The 15,531-nt window shown below is 38.3% G+C and overlaps 1 protein-coding gene across 1 annotated transcript in view; it reads left to right on the top strand.

The window, feature by feature from the left end:
- SIM1 (single-minded family bHLH transcription factor 1) overlaps positions 1–15,531 on the top strand; it is a gene marked incomplete at its 5' end in the record, with an annotated part of 30,219 nt that overhangs the window by 2,326 nt on the left and 12,362 nt on the right. The gene's annotated exons all lie outside the window — the stretch shown is intronic.

Below are 15,531 nucleotides of genomic sequence, written 5' to 3'. Positions count from 1 at the left end.
TTACCTTGTAGCTTCCCAACTCCCTTAGGCGATATAGATGATGAAAACAGAAAGAATGACAAGGGTTTATGCAGAAGGGATTCCTCACCCCCCAGTTAAGAAAATAAAAAAGGGATTATTTCCATCTTCCCTAAATCCCAAGCTTTGAGAAAGTGAATTCCAAATGTTCATAATAAATATATATGCTCAACTAAACAGGTAGGGTGGCAAGGGCATTTTAGCAACAAGAGGAAAGGTTATTTTTTTGTGCAATAGCGGTGTGTCAAAAATTAATATAAATGACCTTTAAGGACTCCAGCTATAAAGCACACATATTTGCTCTTCTTTGTATTCCGTTTGGCCATGTGTGAGTACAGACAGAGAATATTTGTTTCTTTTATTTGTTCTGTACACACAGTTGCCATATCATTGATTATTAGCTGTGCATGTTTATCACATAAAGGGACTCAAGTATGAGTCAATTAATAGAGAACAACCGCTGAAGTTTATATTTGGATCACAAACAACCTCACTTTAAAAAAATGGATCATGCAAAGTGCAAATCTTTTGACTTTTTGAGCACAAGCAAATATTAGAATAACTTGTCACTACAGAAAGCTAAGGGTTTCCTATACACATTTCGTTGTCCTTTAGCCTTTAAAAGAATAGCAATAGTGGTAACATACAGATAACACGGATTAGGTATCTAATTGTGACTAATCTCTGTTCTGGTGATTCTAGTACGTACATGATATAGTTCCAGCTGACCTCTTCCCGTCGCGTTATGTAACTGTGATTAGAAGCACAAATTGAATGCAATTTGTTTGAAAGATTATTTCACAAATAACTGCCATATTGACAAATGTTTTACTTAATGATGTGGTAAATGCAATTTAGAATATATTAACTGTTAATTGTATCTACACACTTCGTATTTAAATCATCATTACTATTTATAGCTTTGTGTACTACCAGATTTAAATGATTGTATAAGCAATGTGATACCATTATGTGTGATAGCTCAGACTTTGAAAACAATCCTCCCTGGCATATTAAGTGGCCTTTAAGGAAACAGGTGTTTCAGGTGGAAACAAAGCTTTCCCATATTTTTGAACAGTTGTGATGAAATATTCTCATAGCTTTTAACAGAAATCCTCTTTTTGGCCTGTCACTGGGACATCAGGTCTCACCTCCTTCTCTTCCTAGTCAATGTCAGAATCGGCAAACTATATTTCCATACCTACAGGCCTACCTTTCTTAAGTGTTTATCTCAAATTGACCCATTTGGAATTGCCACAGAGTCTCCTCCTCAGTTAAAGTTAGATACACATTCTCCTGAATTTCTCAAATGTATGAAGGAGTGTGTAGGATAGCGAACATACTAGGAAAGTTATTACTTGCAGAAGTAATCCTACACACCCTTTCTCATATCATTAGTGGAACTAGTTGTGTAAGTAAATGTAGCCATCTAACTTTAATACTCAAGATAAGGCTTAGTGACTTTAATTGGATAATGTATTTTTTCTTAAAGAATTGTAAATACTAGAAACAAATTTGACCTGCTGCTTTTCCTTCCTTTTCCTAATTTCTCTGGATTAATGGGAATTTTGCCACTTGCTTTATTGTGCAAAGAAATGGGTCCCAATTTATCTGTTCAATCTGCAATGTATTTCTTCTAAGACTAGAAAGCTGACCATCACTCACATGATTTGATTAGTGATGTAAATATATAGAGGAATTGTTTTAATAAATCAAAATACTTGGGAAGCATATGCCTCAAAGAAAAAAAAATTATAAAAGGATTCCTCTTGAACTACTCAGTGCAGTATTCCGTTTGTTCACCATTAGTTTCTATTACAGACTTGTCTCCCTGGAACATTGTTTATATATTTCTTGCAAATAGGAGACAGGCTTTTCCAGGTGTCCACAATACGTTTCTGCAGTTGTTCTTTGTTCATGTAGGGGCTTTCTTAGCTACCATTTGTTTAATTCACTCCAAATTTCTATACTTGTATTTAAACCAGGTGACCAGGATGGCAAATGCACTAAAACTGTGGACCCACATCACTGCTTGTATGAAGGTTTTCTTTGCTAGAGTAGGGGTTACAGGACTGCAACTCAGACCCACAGAAAAAAACCAGTCATTAGTTTAAATGCAGGCATACTGATAGTCTTACACGACATGAAATTCAGGATTGCAAGTAAGTGTCTCTATTCCAAGAAAGAAAAAATGACTTAAAATGCTTTTCACTTCATTCTTTTCCCAGTCAGTGTGCTGGCTGTTCCAGGCCTTTGGAAACTCCTTCCTCCCGAACATTGAGTTACAGATCTTGTAAAATGATTGTCTCTGGCTGAGACACATTCAGCAGGGCCAGTGGCTGAAGCAGTTACTGTCTCCAGCTGTCTGCCTCACTCCACTGATGAAAGGTACAGTGCCCGCTCCAGGGACTCCCACTCCTAAAATGCCACAGTTTATGGTTTAAGGTAAACTGTCACAGATTTCACTTTGCAGAGAAGCATTGGACTGTAGACTGTAGCACAGTTGTTCCTGTAGCACAGTTGTTCCTGCTAGAGAGGTTGTTCACACTTTATCCTGTACTCTGCCCTCCTGCACTCTGAATGGCACAAATGAGGCTTGTGAACACCATTGCAGCAGCTGGGTGCTTCGGTCCCTCTGGGGATCAGCCTCAGTGCTCTTCCTACATGGCAGGGAGGGGGTGAGGGGAGACCATAGGCCATGGAGTTTAGGGTTGTATTCACTGCTCTGTGATAGTTCAGAGAGCTGAAGACAAGTGAGGCAGTTGGAAGAGTGTCTGCTGGTTTTCCCACATGACATTTGTATCTTGGCTGTGGATTGTGTGGCTGTGCAGAAGAGGCAGGACAAGCTGTTGAACTGCTACCAAGGGATTCCCCTCCATGCTATTACCCTCTCGATACTCTGCACAAAACTGGATGCAGAACTGGCTCCTGCTCCCATAACAGCAAGAGTGTGTTCCTTACACAGGTTTACAATTTTACTAGCTCTGCTTCTGTTTCCTTAATCTGTTGCATGCTTGCCCTTTGTTGCTCTGTGCTGCGTCTCAGTACTGCTGTGACTCCCATGTTGTTTCACTATAATTATCATGAGATACAACAGGTGTGATAAGTTACCAAACTGCTTCTGAAGTAAGCTCTTCCCTTTACATTATGGTGTTCTTGATAGTTTTTATTCGTACACACACAAACACGGCATTCCAACATGGCCTAAATTAAGTGTTAACAAATAAATCTCCTTTGTCCATTCAACAGTGGCAAGTATCTGTTTAAAATCCAATTCTCCTTCCCTCACCTCTCTTTTGTACTTTACAGCGTGGGCCAGGCTCCAGCACACATGTTCGTACTCAGTAGGTTACTTCAGAGGCAGCCCCTTTCACTTTGATGACACTATTTATGGAGGCAGGCATCGCTCTGTGTGAACAAGGGTACAGCATCTGACCCTTCTGAAGGCTCAGGATGGCTGCAGTCTGGAGTCAATCACATGATCTTTAACACAGTTAGACAATTTATTCCTGTTGTTGTCTTTTGTTATCATCCACTTAGTGCAATTAAATCGCAGAAGTCCTGATTTACTAAAGCACTTGAGCACATGGCAGGCTCTAGAAGTGCTTAGACGTAACTTTCAGTACATGATTACATTCTAGTGAATTCAGTTTCGAAATAAAAAATACCCCTTAGGCACATGCTTAGAAATAAGAATATTCCTTGTCTTTGCCAAATAGAGATGGCTTGAAGGACACGTTTGTTACTGTGTTGAATTGGGTCCTAATAAAGAACAGCCGTAGTTTTTCAGCTACAAACCACTGTGTATAAATCTTTGGGGCAGCAATGTTGAAAATAACAGCTATTATCTGCTGAAGTTTCAGTGCAGCTATGGAAACTCAAATGCCTGGCTAACTAAGGTTTGGCTATATCCCTAGCATTGTGTGGATATTTTGACATAACCTAGAGTGAAGATCTTTAAACCCACCCACTATCAATGTTCTTACAACTGTGTTGTCGGTTAGGAAGCGAACATGCAGAGTCTGTCCTGAAGGCAGCCTGTTCCCAAGTAGCCTGTGGCTTTCAGTCATCTCTGTACTATGTTTGGCAGCTGGTAGCCTGGGCTGTTGCTATAGAAAACTCTCTCCCTCTGACTTAGGCCCTGGTTAAGGGAAACCCACCCAAAGCCATTGAGCACTATTTTTCCCTTGCTGTTTCCAAAGACTGTTTTGTACACAGAACAAAATAATAGTCTTTAATGACTGCTTCATGAGACATATTCCAGTAGAGTATTTGCTCAAATAAAGGTTAGATTTAGGGATAAATAGCCTAATAGGGTCCTCCCGTTTGCAGCCAAACTGCTAAACAGTGTTCCCAACAGTTCAACAGTTCTGTTGATCTTGTGAGTAGGAGAGTTAAAGAAAGTGTGTCGTCTTCTGAAAGATGATCAGCCTCTTTAGTGCTCTGTAGTCTGTGAAAATCAGCAATGGGGGTGGGGATGTGGCTTCCGTCCAAAGAAAACTGCATATCTGTGTGACTACAGCTGTGTAACTTAACATGGGAATATGCAGTTAGGGCTTCTGTGATGATACCCAGGGAGTTCAAGAAAGCAATAGGAGAGAAGGTGCACAGCAGCATTGGCACAGGTGGGATATTTTGGAATTGCTGTACATGTGCTACAGAACTGGTCACCACAACTATGGTAAATCTCATACTTTATGATATACTGGGCTTGTTGTACAAACCCAGGTAAAATGTTCATTTAGTCCAGCTGCAGACTAGCTGTAATGTTGATCCAAGAACAGTTGTAGGAAGGCAGTGGAGTTGATCTGCATATATGGTGTGGATGTTTTTGTGGGAACACACAGTGGCCTAGCCTGGTCAGAGACCCTTCTAGACACCCAGAAACCCTTGATAAATGGGCATGTGAAGCAGTGACTACAGAGTGGCAGCTAAGGCCCCTGCCCGTCCTAGTCAAAGCAAGGACCAAGAGGGCAAAGGCACTAGTCAGATGGTAGATTTAAATTTATAAAGAAAATCATAGCTAGATGTTATCGTGTTTTATTAAGTAATTTTATTTTTATTTGTTGAGAAATTTTAGATATGCCTAGTAAGTATTTTACTGCCTATAAGCATTCAACCCACTGGAGAATTACTCTTCAGTTTCATAAGCTGGATTTTAATATGGGCATGAATTTCTGGAACTGTGTATGTTAATGATGAGTTGTTGTTAGGAGTATTGTCAAAAAGCATTAGCTACCACTAAAAAAAGTATCTTTTCTGAATTTGACAGGTGTGGAGTCAGCAGTAGTTGTGTGGCATATGGTGGTTTAACTTATTCTGTGGCCCAGAGGGTCCACCTAGTCAAACAGGTTATCTTGTATCAATTCTAACATTTAATGGACCCACTTAACAAATATAACTGTGTATAATGTATACTTTAAGGAGATAGAATCAGTGTTTACCAGGAAAGCATAAAATAAAATGGAATATTGTGTGCTATCTTATAGCTTCATTATATTGGCTTTTCTTGATATTTGTCCCCTGTTTTAACAACCTAAACACTCTATATATCATATGTCTATCAAAGCTGGATGACCAAGCCTGAGTCTGATATGAACAGAGCCTCAGATCCAAGTGCAAGTAATGTGAGTGGGATTTGGCTGCAGTAGAGGTTTGGCTGTGAGCAGAAAGAAGTTAAAAGACAGTCTAACTCAGGTACAAATAATGAAATGAGAAAACAGGTCTATTAATTCATAGAAAATAAAAAAAGCCATTCTCCTCAAATGCCAAAAAATAGATGCAAATTCTTGCCTGTCTTCCTCTCCTTACCTCTTTGAAAATTTAAGCAGAACAAGGTTCAGCTGAAAAAGCATTTATTAAGTATCATATCATGGCTGTTTGCTTTGTGGGCAGGTAATGGCACACAACAACCCTCAGGAGCACAGTGCTATCCCTTGGCCAAAGCTGAGGAACTCTGAACAAGGAAATTGGAAAGACTATCATTGTAGAAAAATATTGTTTATTCTGAGGAAGGTGAAAGTCTTATGACAAGAAATAACTAATCTGATGAAAGAGAAAGTGATCTACTGTAAATGGGACTTCCTCAGCAGATGGAGTTAATGAATCCTTTTGTACTCAGTATGACTCTTCACTATGGGGCACAGCTGATCAGAAAAAGCAAGCTGGAGTGATGGACAAGTATGTCATGAGGCATGCAGAGAGAAAATTTCCCAAGGAGGAACAAACAAAATGAACCACAAACCATTTTCCAAGCACATGGTCTTTCTCAAATAAACTATTCCCAGATCACAGAAGCTTATCCAGAAAGCCATCACAGAAAAGCTAGCTAATTTTTCAAGTGTTCACCTTAGGATCTCGGGAAGGTTCTCACAACAAAAGCTGTAATTATGGGGAAAATAGAGGAGTTGATAAAATCTGAAATATCAGTAAAATAACTTTTACAGTAAATTATTAAAAGTAATAACAGCAAATTGTCAGGATCACTCTTCACTGCACAGTTTCAAAGGAACTGAAGTATGAAATTGCTTAACTGCTGTGGTATAGAGTGTAACATAAGAACAGCTATACAGGTTCAGATACATACTGATAGTGACCATGGCAAATACTTTGGAAAGAGTTTAAAAATAGGATAAGCATGCAGTAATGCTTCCCTAGCACTTTCTGCCTGTTTTCGAGAAGTTCAAGTGACTTCGTAGAAAAAGGTGAGATCTTTGAATGCATTCATTGTCGGTGTTTTGGGTTTTGTTTTGGTGTTTTTGTTTTTTTTTTTTCCTCCACAAATATAACTGTTTACTTTTTGAAACCATGGGAACTTTTGCCAGGATTAAGTAAATGTGGTAAGAAGGCCTCCTTTTGTTGTGAAAGTACCAGCTCTTCATTCCTTTCACAGCCTGTATTTCCTGCATTAGAAGAAAAAGTGAAAAACAGCTTCCTACTCATTTTCTCTATGTGGCTCATAATTTACAGATCTAAGTTTATTCTCCCAGTCATCTCTTCTTCAGCCTGAAGAGTTTCCTTAATTGTTCCTCATAGAGAAGCCATTCCAAGCCCACCATCCTTGCTGTCTCACTCTGAGCTTTTTCAGGTTTTCAGATGGGATGGTCAGAGCATACAATATTTGAGGTGTCAGGGCATGAGGGGTTTGTGTACATTGTGAGGTATAATCCCCATTTTTATAATCCTCATTTACAGCACAGTTATGCAATGATGTGCATTTTCTTACACACAGGGCAGTTGGAGCTATCAGTGACCTCTCTGCAATGTGATGCATCTTTCTTTTGTGAAACTTCTCCCTGTAATTGGTGAAACATTTAAGTTAGAGGATTCTTCACCAAAATGGAGTTTAAGGCTACTAGTTTTAGAAAGAAAGCTCTGAAACCAGGTTTTAAAGACCAAATTTAAGCCCCATAGAGTATTGTATATGCCCCTCATAACTTGGAGTCCGCAGCTACATAATTGTCTTTTGTGGCTTCTAAACACCCAGAAACAGGACTTTTATCCAGTTTTGTGCCAACTTTTCAGTTACTGTTACTTGTAAAACAGAATAGTCAAACCTTGAAAGTATCTTGGCTGTTTTTGCCCTGTTCCTTGCCATGAGCAGATAGAACTGGTATGAGGCTCTCATCTCTAAAAAAGTGCCTGTATTTTAAAATGACACCCAGCATCCTTCATGAAAATCATGAGGAGCTCCTTTTGGTTCTTGTTACATACCTTAATGTGCTATAGGAATCCTTAAGATTTAGAAACCTGTTAATTTATAATCTCTGCCAAAAAATCATCAGCATGTTCTCAAATCCTTTTGTCCATGCATATCATATAGCTATCTAGTGTGCTATTTTCAATAATTTCTGCTCAGTTAGGTACACAATAACAATGGTATTACATGTATTCAATCAAGTCATAGAATAAATCTCAAATTTATTTTGGCAGTTTAAATAAGTGAGTTTAATGTATATTTAGTCAAGCATTACAGCAGTGAGGGCTTAAGTAGATTAGAAATAAATGAATCCAATTAAAGAACACATCTGTGGAAATTTGATATGTCATAGGCATGAATGAACTGTTTGCACAGCAACTGTAAAGAAATCATTAATGATTAACTATCTAGAACAGGTTTAATCAAGGATAAATGGTATAGGACATAGTTAAAAACATTTGCATTGAATACATGGAGATTCTGAAATAAAAACATGTTTTATATCAATACTGACATGAGTACTGGTCCTGGGAAATGTATTTTTTGTTATCTGTGGTAGACATGCAGCCAGGAGCTGCAGCTGAGAGTTAGCTTAGTAACATGAGCTATCATGCATTGATAGTGGGAGACTGTTCCTCCCAACAAAAAAGCTTAAGTTTAATAAGTGAAACAGACAAAGATATTTCACAAAAGAAGTGTTCCCTACAAGAACGTATTGTTATCCTCCCTTTCAGAGCCAATGTTCAGCAGAGTTAAGGTAGGGATTCTCAGAAGTGATCAGTGCTGGGCTAAATTTGACTCTATCAAAACTAAAGGTCCCATTGGTCTCCTTAAGGGTAAGCTCAGGCAATGCCAAGTGCTTGCTAAAACCCCATGATAAATGATTTGTCTGGTGCAGCACCAGTGCTCTGTGGGAGGGTTGAGAATTGAATCCAGATCACTTGGCTATTAGATCGGTGTCTTAAAGGTGTCGGTGGTATTCAAGGTATATTTTTTCACACATAAAAATATTAAGAAGTCTGAGATGGGAAAATCTACCATGTGTAACAGCAGCCTGTCATACTGTTGTCAGTCTGGCTTTCTGCAAAATGTAAACCGTCTTAGGGGGATATGTGAGACCTTCTGTTTTCGTGACATTAATTCCTAAAGGGGTGCTGCGTACATGCACGTGCAGATGCACTAAGGTGACATTGGTTTTTATGGAATGGTTTAAAGGGAGTAGTTGGAAGAAAAAAGTTGGACTTTTTAAAGTCTCATTTAACAGCCCTTTGGTTTATTCAGAAATATTATTTTGAATGTGTACATGAATTTAAAGTAATGGAAAACCTCAAATGATTAGAAAGAAGTGATCACAATAATTTAATAAAGGCTGACAGTATGAAAGGGAGTCATGGGCTTCTGCAAGGTTTAACATACCTTCAGATAAAGTATTCTTAACTACCTGGTGGCCATCCCAAAAAAAAAAAAAAAAAAAGGCATTGCAGGCTGTCTCCCTCTAATCCAAATTTCTCATATCAGGCAGATTCTAACATACACAAATATTTATAAACTCTCAAATATATTTCTCCATCTTGGCCAGCACTGAATATACATTGAACATGACTTTTAGCCAGCAGTGCTCCCAGTATAAATAAATGCTGCAGAATTAAACTCAGGTCATCCAATTTATTTATTTAAAGCATTTTTTTTTTTCAGTGCTATCTGTAGCTAAAAATTGTAATTATATTTATATATAATTAGCCTAGGTTATCTTAGGCATTCTATTCACACACAATAACAAATCCCAGGTACATATTTTCATGCATGAAGTCTAGTAAATAAGGGCGAATGTAGTGTACAAAGGGCTCCTCTCGGAGCCAGAGATGGCTAGACATGTGGTTGGGAATGACAAACTGTGCCTTCAGACTGCTGAAAACTCTGCCACACCATGATTATCTAGGGGCCAGGATGTTTTATTTAACTCCAACTGACAGTTAAATGACTGCATTCTGAGATGAGAAATGAACCGGGGAATATATAAAAATTTCTCTGACAGGAGTTGTCTAGAGGATATCCTCAGTCATTTGTGTCAAATGATTCATATAGGAAACTTTGTGCTTCAATTTTCCTGAATGTAGCAAATAATTTAATTAAACTTTCTGGTTTGGATTGCTCTGTCTTTAAAAGCAAGTACAGAAACATGATATCATGTGTGTGGATCCCATGGCTGGAGAAGCTGTAAACTTTGACTCAACAAGATGTAAACAGCTACTGTTACTTATGCTATTTATGGAGATAAATGGGTGCCTGGAACTTAATGAAGGGATCCAATATACAGGTCTCATACTTCTGCAAGTAGATGCATTGCTTAACCATTGAGTGTACTGATGATGAACAACCACTTGAAAGATTTCTGGAGAGTCTTTCACTTTGGTGAGCAGCAGGTCAGGCCTATGTGGGACTTTTCCCTTGAGAAATTTTAGAAAGAATTACTATCATCATCCTGATAACTGATGGAAAAACTGAGGCAGGGAGTATGTCTGAGGTCACACAACTGAATGTCAGTGTAGTTTCATAGCAAATAGTGAGGTTCAACATCTTTTTTCCCACTTTTTCCTGAAATTTGGCTTTCTGCATGAGCTAAGTGAAACCTCCTTATTTTCGCTCTGGAAGATGCTAAAGGGACTGCATGCACTCCTCCTGACAGGTCTTGTGAGCAGACTGAGGCCTTTGTAAACATTTTTGAGACACATTGTACACGAACAGAGGACACAGCAGATGAGGAAATTGTCTGTTTTGTTGTACCATCTGCTGATTTAGAAAGCCATGAAGATGACAAACAGCCAGAATCTGTTCTCTTTTCACTCATCTGCCGAATGGCGCTCTGTTAGCATTACATGAGCTGGAGTGTGGAAATGTTAAAAGTTGCAGGCATTGTTTAAAAGTAGAAGAATGATATATTACAGTATTGTGGTCAGACATGCATGAGGAAGTGCCAGACTTTTGCCACCTTCATGGCTGATTTTAGCTGCATTGCAACAACTCAGCAAAATAGACTGAACAGTAACAACATTAGCACCTTTAATTTAATCTCAAAATTTCTTTCTATTGTGTGTTCTGTTAGACTGTCAGAAAATCTGACAAATATAATTTTTCTGATTTTTAACTACAGGAAATGCAGAGTACACATGACCCTTTTCATAGATTTTTCATGTAAAACTAGAGGAAACGATGAACATATAGTATCTGTTCAATAGAAATAATAGTGCAACCAATTAAAATTACACTTTGTTTTCTTTTGCATAAACAATGATTTCCACTTTGCTTCAGTCATGTGAATGATTATATCCATGGTGTAGGAACATGCTGTGTTAAGGTAGTCTAAGGCTTTTACTTTCAGCTTGTACTTCATTAATTACTTTACTATGTGTAAGGAATGACATGAGTGTATGTTACCTAGTGTTTTTCAGATTTAGGTGGTCATGAGATGCCTTTTTATTCTTTATTTGCTTTGATTTCCAGTGACTGATATTTTGATTGCTCTTGGAGAGAATGAACAGAAATGTATTTCTAATCCAATGCTGTAACTCCATGTGTGAAGGCTGAATTTCTGTGAATCTTCCTTAAGGTGTCTAAAATTAGTATCTTTTGATGGAATTAAATTCACTGTAAATATCTCCCTTTTTGCTGGATATCTGTGTATTCTCAGTCACTGCATGTATGGTTTATTCTTCCGTTCTGGCATGTTGTGACATTAACATAAAAAGATGCTCTTATGGCTTTTGCAGAGGTTTCCATGGACTGAGCCTTTTTTCTTCTTGCTTTGAAGGTTATGCTGCTTATGACTGCAGATATATAAGGTCTTTATTCTTGAGTCTGGTTGTCTTTCTTAAGTTCTTTTGGTTGAATCTGGATACTTACTCTTCACTAATGGATGTCATTATTTTACTCCTTCCTCTACATACATCTTGTTGAGCTGCTCTTTTTATTTAAAAGCATTTTTTAGGGCTGAAGGCTGTTGGCTTCTGTTCCATAACCAACACTATCTTTAAGTAGGGAATCTTAATGTCTTCAAAAATATTTGTGCCTTTAGCTCTCTAATGTTAATGTCTCACCTTAGTTTTCAGATTTTGTTTAAAGTAGTCCCAAGCTTCACCCTATTCCTTGAAGAAACACAACTACAAAAAAGCCTGGCTTGTCTGTACAGTTTTAGTTTGTCTTCGGCTATACTGTGCCCACTGGGCCTCTGTCACAAATTCCAGTCTCCCCAACATTATTTCTAGAAATGCTGACTCACCTTTTCCTCATCTTTTTTCCTTCAAAAAGGCCATATAAAAAGACTCAATTTTTTTTTTCATTTTAGTGGTGAGCTCTATCCACATGCTCAATTGCCTTATTTATGCAAGCTCTGTTGTTTGCCAAGAATTCAGGTTTCACAGTGCTCTGATACTCCCTTACTGTTCTTTTTGGGGCTGTCTGCTAATGAGTCATTATCACTTCCTCATCTTTCGTTAGAGAGACTGTTACCACCATGGTTCATATTGTACATTTTGGCAATGGTAGTAGGTAGAAAGTGTCTTCTAAAGCTGAATTGTGAGAACTCTTCACACAAGTGTTGCAGATCCAGCTGGCTCCCAAGTCATGTGCAAACAGATTGTCTTCTTCTTCCAAGCTTTTCTGCTTCAGCCTTTGTCCTTCTCCATCTATGTAGTTTGCAATAGCTAGATCCCTTTAGTAAAGAGTGCTTTGTACTCAACCTTCTAACACTTTATTGCAGAGAAGTGCAGTTGGTATAGCCATCGATCCTTGTTTATTCATTATGTTATCTCTAGTACAACAATAAGAGTTTTCAAAATTAGGCTCAAGCTTTATAATGGGCACTGGAAGAGGTGGAGATATGGCAAGGAGTGGAAATGCTTCTGAGAGTTAGATCTGAGAAGAAAATGGGAAGCAACATGTTGTAGCAAGAGGATTTTACGCTTTGTCTTCTTCTTTCTTTTCACTTACAGTGAAGCATGGTAAACCAGTCTGTAGGTGCCTGATACATTGACCATACTGGCCAGATTCTCATATGGTGGGGAGGGACAATATAGAGGAGAAATATTACGTTTTCTGAAGCATATGCTACCAAAAGCATATGCATCCAAGTTTTTTGAGGAGTCAGAGAGGACCTAGAATTTCCATCCAACTGTGGAAAGAATGGCTGTTTCCCATCATGAAAAGGTGGAGGTCTTCAATGTGTTTCCCTTTGCAAAGAAGCATCACTTTGGTCTTGTCTGGATTCAGTTTGATCCATCTGTTCTTCATTTAAGAGCTAATTTCCTGTAGTTATTCTGATGTTTTATAGTGATGATAGTTGCATCAGAAAATGAGATAAATAGTAGATTGTCAGCAACATACTGTTAGCAATTGAACACATGCCATATCACTCTCTCCCTCAGCAGTCTCATGTAGATAGATGTAGATTGTATGGATCCCTGTGGGATCCTGAAGGTGAGGATCTTGGAGCAAAGGCTCATATCCACCACCTTTTTTTGAATTGTGTGTAGAACACAAGATGCAGTACTACTGGATTGCTGGGACTGTGTAATAGAGGATTCAGGTGTCTGAGAACAAGGATCCGAAGATTATAATTCCATAGTTGGCTGAAGTTTTATAAATGCCTCCAGGAAGTTGTCAGAATTTCCATCTGTAGTTTGTGTACCACTAGGAGTCCTGGTTCCTCTATTCCTTTGCCTCACAGTGTGTATGGATATACTCATATGTTTTTATTTCTTGGTGGAACATCTTCTGCATCTGACATTGAGACCACAGAACCCTTCCTCCATGTTTTCTTTGCTCCTTTTTTTTAAAAAAAAAAAAAAACCCAAAAAAACTTCTGGTATTTATCTTAGCCTGTTACTGTTGGTGTTCTGGTGTCTATCTTCTTTCTTCAGAAGGGTGGCTGTGCTAGGATAGGGTTGAGATGGTATTGAATCATGCCTCAGTGATGCAAAAATTTCCAGGTGTTTCATCTGCAAGAAGAGCACAAATGTGTTATTTTTCTAAGGGAAAACTGCTTTTGTCAGCAAGAACTTCAGATAGTTTTCTTCTTATCCTTTGTTTAATGATCTTACCCTTTAAGCAATTGACTACAAATACCAGCCTGTGGTGTTTATTCTATGTGTGGTGTTCCGGGAGGGTGACTTCTCACCATAACAATATCAAGGACTTAGAAAAGTAACACATAATAACATGTAAGGTTTTGGGCAGCCTGGTTTGCTTGGTTTTTTTAGATTCCCATGACCTAGATGCATTGTACAGTGTAATCTCTACGGTTTAAATGCTTGGCCCTTACACAGATTGTAACAGCAGGCAAGTAGTGTTGGAGTGACAGTCTGTGGTCTGAATACTGAGGTGGTGTTTCATCCAATTTTTTAAAACTCTCCCACAGACATGAGAAAGCAGTAGACTGTTACAGGGTGGAATACACCAGCGATGGGGAGGTAATGGCAGGAGTGCAGAGCTATGGGTTCTCCAGCAAAAAGGGAGGCAAAAGGGTTGGTAGATTCAAAGATGAAACAGAACCTCCTCATACCCCTAAGACTATGTACAACTTGTCTAATTAGTTTTGATTAATTTTTATTTCTGCATCTGACACTGAGACGGCAGGACCCTTTCTTTTCATGTAATCAAATAGTCAGGGGGAATGTGTATATCAGGATGAGATTGATAGTTTTTTTCAGGACTATTTATAGTATCTCATGCTTTCACTGCAGGCAGGATATTTGAAATGCAAATACTATAGCAGGGGCCTATCTCTATTAAAGCCAAAATTTGAAGAAATGACCTCATTAAGAAGTAATTTTGCATTACAAAACATTATGCTTGGCCAATCTTTGTTTGCTATGGACTGGAAACAGTCTAGTCAGCACAGTTCTAATGTCAGTTCATTTTCGTGTGTTTATATATACATGGATACATACACATTGTCTGCATTGCCAAAAAAACCTAAGCCTCTTTGACCAACAAGTTTGTTGTTTATCGAAAAAAAAATTTTGTGTAGAACTAGTGTGAATTAATTTGTCTGTTCTGCAGGTGTATCTATGGCTGTTGAAAGATTCATCCTATTTAATTTATTTCAGTGATTAATCAAGTTTATCTTTCTGCCCCTGACTTTTATCTGAAGGCATTTCAATGTATTAAGCTATGATATGTTCAGGTTGTGGTGCAGTTCCTTTCTAAAAAGTGGTAAACTGTCACAGCTCACGTCAGTGTATGTGTGATTATAGAGCAAGATATGGTTGCTAAAGCTGTGTGAACAATTTATTTTTAATGTAATTCATTAAGGATGAATCTTTAGGTTTAGATGGAGTATGGGGTAATGTGTGAATGAATATGTTGCCTCCCTGACTGCATAAGAGAAACATTATTTTTCCCTTGCTCTCCTACTTCTCTGCTGACTAACACAAAGGAAGAGAAAAGCCATGAATCCTTCCTTTTTTCCTCCAGGTAGGTAGGTCAGGAAGAAAATCTTGCTTTGCTCTCTTTTAATAAATCATTGTCAGAATAGGTTCCGTATGACTACATGAAAGCTGGAGAGCTCATTTCTTACTCCCTCGGGTATCAGCAGACATGCAGATGTGTGCAGAGGGGTGCAGTCCAATGCATATGCCCTCATTATGCTTAGTAAGACATTGTGAATAAAGCCAGTTTTCCTTACTTTTATGTATTCGTTAGAAAGTTTGAAGAAACTAGCACCGAACTTCACAAACTGCTATTATATCTAACTCCTCATAGAAAACCTCTAATATTTTGTGGGTGGGGAACAGACCATTTAAATCACAAGATTTGTG

Source organism: Pterocles gutturalis, unplaced genomic scaffold, assembly GCF_000699245.1.
Source record: "Pterocles gutturalis isolate BGI_N339 unplaced genomic scaffold, ASM69924v1 scaffold6361, whole genome shotgun sequence".
NCBI lineage: Eukaryota > Metazoa > Chordata > Aves > Pterocliformes > Pteroclidae > Pterocles > Pterocles gutturalis.
The sequence above is the reverse complement of the archived record's forward strand: the minus strand, read 5'-3'. Positions and strand labels throughout refer to the sequence as shown.